The 4,237-nt window shown below is 42.5% G+C and overlaps 1 long non-coding RNA gene across 1 annotated transcript; it reads right to left on the bottom strand.

Annotated features, from left to right (window-relative positions):
- Window positions 1-3,208: 3,208 nt before the first annotated feature.
- Window positions 3,209-4,227, bottom strand: LOC112451212. Its single transcript, XR_003039997.2, has 2 exons — window positions 3,942-4,227; window positions 3,209-3,779 (listed from the first exon to the last, which is right to left on the bottom strand). It is a non-coding gene; the product is annotated as an uncharacterized LOC112451212 (long non-coding RNA).
- Between the last annotated feature and the right edge of the window lie 10 nt (window positions 4,228-4,237).

Genomic DNA, 4,237 nt, shown 5'->3' on the forward strand with positions numbered 1-4,237 from the left:
AGTGGCTGGGGAGAGGGAAGTCTGGGTCTCCCTGCTTAGGCTGCTGCCCCCGCGACCCGACCCCGGATAAGCGGAAGACAATGGATGGATGGATGATTCTGTCTTCAAAGAACTTCATACTGCTAAAATTTTCACTTAACTAGATCTGAGAAATGCCTATCCCAGGGGGACAAATGTAAGACTGCATTCAAGACACCACTAGGACATTTTGAGTATTTGATATTGCCGTTTGGTCTAACAAATGCTCTTGCAGTCTTCTAAGCCTTGATTAATGGCATGCTACGTGATTTCCTCAAAATTTTTGTGTTCACTTACCTAGATGACATACTTACCTTTTCCAAGAATCCTAGAGAGCATCAGAACCATGTCCAAAAAGTTCTACAGCAACTACTTGAAAACAAACTATATGAGAAATATCAATTTCATGTTGACTCCATCTCCTTCTTAGGATACATCTTTGAGAGCGGACAGGCAAGGACTGACCCTAGCTTGATCAAGGCAGAAAGGGAATGGAAGAGTTGTGTAAAATATAATCGGAAGCAGAAGGAAATGATTTGATTTGATTTGATTCAATGATCAACAACAACAACGAGAAACAACTAAGATTTCTCAGGTTCGCCAACTTCTACAGAAGGTTCATCAAGAACTACAGTCAAACTGTGTCCCCTCTGACACGGCTAACTTTCATCCATCAGACTTTTACATGATCCCCCGAACAAACTTTTTTCAAACGCATCTGTTTCCATCCATCCCTCTTTTCAGAGACAGTTCATTGTTGAGGTTGATGCCACAGATCTTAGAGTAGGGAAAGTCCTTTCAGAAAGGAGCGATTCTGATGGCAAGCTGAACCCTTGTGCATTCTTCTCTCTGCATCTAAATCCAGCAGAGAGAAATTATGTTGGTAATTGTGAACTATTAGCCATGAAGTTGGCTTTGGAGGACTGTCGACACTGGTTGGAAGGGCACAGAGAGACCTTTTATTATTTGGACCAATCACAAGAATTTTGCTTACCTACAGACTGCTAAGAGGCTAAATGCTAGACAGGCTAGGTGGTCACTATTTTTCTCACGCTTGCAATTTCATATTACCTACCGTCCTGGTTCTAGAAACACCAAGCCAGATGCCCTGTCAGGGCTATTTTTTTTTAAATCAGATGAGCCCAAGACTCAAGACTTCCTGTGTCAATGGAATTCTCACATGGGACATCCAAAAGATCATAAAAGAAATTCAGGAGACAGAATTCGATCCAGGAACAGGACCCGTAACCGACTTTTTGGTCCCTCAGCCATCTGCATCCAAGTTCTCAACTGGGTTCATTGTTATAGGTTTACCTGTCATCCTAGTATCACTTGGTCCATTGAATTCACCCAAATACATTTTTGGTGGCTGACACTTATTCAAGATGTTAAGGAATATGTACAAAAGGCTCTTTATGTGTATAAGTTATAAATAATGTAAGTTCAGTGTTAAGAGTTGTATAGTCTTTGTCCCGTAAGGCATACCGTAATATGGCAAAGCAATGACGTCATCACGTTGCTGCGTTCGCGCTGTTTTGATCACGGGCGGACAATTTGTGAGCAGGCTCGATGGATGGGATTGCTACGTTTACGTATGGGATACTTACCAGTGCTGTATGGATGTTCTCCTAATAGATGTGTGTTATTGACAAGTAAGTCGGGATATTTTGATAGTTTAATGAAGCTAAATGGACGGTTAGAAGTGTATTTGTTTGCTGTTATCCTCCTCACGCTAAGTCCGAGCTAAAGGCTACGTGTGTGTATTGTTTAGCATTGTGGAGAATGTTCGTTCGCTCTGGCCACGGTGGAGAGACTTAGTTATTAACCGAACTGTGGGTTTTTCATTTAACTAATGTTGAGCTTATTGGAGTGTTACTTATTTCTTTATTTGTTTATATAGGGTGTAATAAGGAAACACTTTGAACTTATTTCTGAATTTTGTTTATTTCCAGAAAACCACACACAGATACAAACGTACATACCTAAGCCCATTGTCAGGGTTTTGATTTATTTAACCTGCTGAGAAATTACACCGGAAAGGCTCGTTGTCTTTTTGTGAAGGCCTTTGCAAAGAGGAGAAATTCCTCAACAGCTCCTAATGGCGTGCTGTCCAGGAAGTTCTGCCTCCTTACTTGGGCTTTCTCTTTTATTAAAGGAAGAAGAAAAAAGGGGTTGATCTGAGACGGGCAAACCCAGTTCAGACCATAGCATAACAAAAACACATAGCTGTTTGGGAGAGCCAGATGGTGTGGCGCCTGCGTGTGACCTTCGTCTCTCACGTAGGCTGTGTTACACATGAGCACAAAGACTGATAAAATAAAAACCCTAACATTCCCTCCTGTTTATCAGTCTTTGTTGGAAAACTGGAACACAAAAAAATTATCTCATAATTCAAAAACTCATAAAAGGAAATTAGAAAACATAAAAATAATAAGAGAAAAAAAACCGGGTAAAATAGGAAAAATAAAAATACGAAAAAAATGGTTAATATAGAAAAAATAATACAAATTGAACAACAAATCATGAAAGCAAATTAAAATGAAATCATGGAATCATTAATCAAATGAAATGAAATGGAATCATTTATGAGTTGAAAATTCAGAAAGGGAAATATGAATTGAGAAATATAAAACACAAAAATGAACGACTTATATACATCCATCAATTTCTGAAACCTTAGTTGTAAAAACATCAGTTTTAACCGCTGCAAGAAATGCTTTTCAATTAAAACATCATATAACAACTTTTCCATTATTTGAGGAAAACACAGGTCTGTTTCAGAATTAGACTTCATATTCAGCGTTTGGGAAAGGGCACAGTTTCACCACGATTGCTGCTCGCCATGGCTGCCATCTGCATTTGCACCAGCATCTGGGTCACCACTCTGGTCATCATACTCCTAAGACAGGGGATAACACAACAGAAAAACAGAAAGAACAGTAACAACACAAAGATCACTGGGATAAACAGTTTTAGCAGCAGCTGCCACCAGGTCCCAGACGTCGGCCAGGACCACAAGTCGAACGGCCCAGAGCCGTGGGTGGCAGACTTCACATGACGGCGTCGTGGATCAGGCCTCCTTCCTCCGACTCATCAAGGATGTATGTACAACAGGCAGTCCAATAAATCTTGCAACCTCCGTTTTGAGAGGCAGTCGGCAAGTCCAGAACAATGTGTTTTTCCAGAACCGTCTGCCGGATGGCAGACAGCTCCTTTGCAGTTCCATTCATGGTCTTCTGTGTCATTTATGAGGCGCGTCAAGGCATAATGGTTGGTTTCTACATGACTTCGCACTTCTCCTGACCCCACCTGTAGGAAGACACTCCGAAAGAATTTTTCCTCCTCCATTCCAGGTCCTGAACTTCAATGGGACTTCAGTCTCGTGAGTCAGTCCTGCTGCCACCATCATCGACCCAGGGTCCAGTAAACAAACTGAAGTCCTGGCACAGGAGCAGGGAGAGGAAGATGGACTGTTGGGATGAGTCGCACAGCTGTGGCACTAGCAGGCCGTCTGCCTGGCCACAGCCTAGGAGCCTGTCCTGTTCTGTTTGGGCAGGACCGGCCCCACCATTTTACTCTGCTGAGGTGTCTTTTAGTCCTGCTGTTGAGGTGTGTTGGGGAGGTATTGTCCTCCTTCAGGGCGAACACCGGGCTGGCCAGCGGTACCAGCAGTACGGGAGACCATGGGACCTGGCACAATGGTGTTGCACCCCGTTTTGCCATGTTTGCCATTTGAACGTGCCGTTTAATTAAAAGTCCTCCTGTTCACATGTTCGAAACATTACATGGTACAGTTAACATCAGTTCTGCAATACTGCAATTTCTGAAGCTAGGAGTTTTATCACAAAATGTATAAACTCGTCTACACAGACTCCATGGTGCTCAGCCTAAAACACTTTTTCCCAATGATCCAGGTGCTTTACCTGAAAGTGAAATGGTTTCTGGCAACTTCACGCTCTACTGGGGCAGTGGCATGAAGTCCTTCATGGGTGTGCAAGTTGTAATTGTAGTTACAGTTGTTTTGCTCATCTTGGAGTAAATTGGGTATTTTCTGCCGTCCAAGTCAATGTTCTTTTTAGACTTGCGGTTATGGCCAGCGTGCATGCTCAGACCATACAATTTTGTTGGTTCAGTAAGATGTTTACCAATCCAGTGCTGTGTGTGGAGTTGGGCATCTGGGCACACACACATAGCAGTTAGTTTCATTGTTCACGTGCGC

The sequence above is a fragment of the Kryptolebias marmoratus genome, linkage group LG1 (genome assembly GCF_001649575.2).
Source record: "Kryptolebias marmoratus isolate JLee-2015 linkage group LG1, ASM164957v2, whole genome shotgun sequence".
In the NCBI taxonomy this organism is placed as follows: Eukaryota; Metazoa; Chordata; class Actinopteri; order Cyprinodontiformes; family Rivulidae; genus Kryptolebias; species Kryptolebias marmoratus.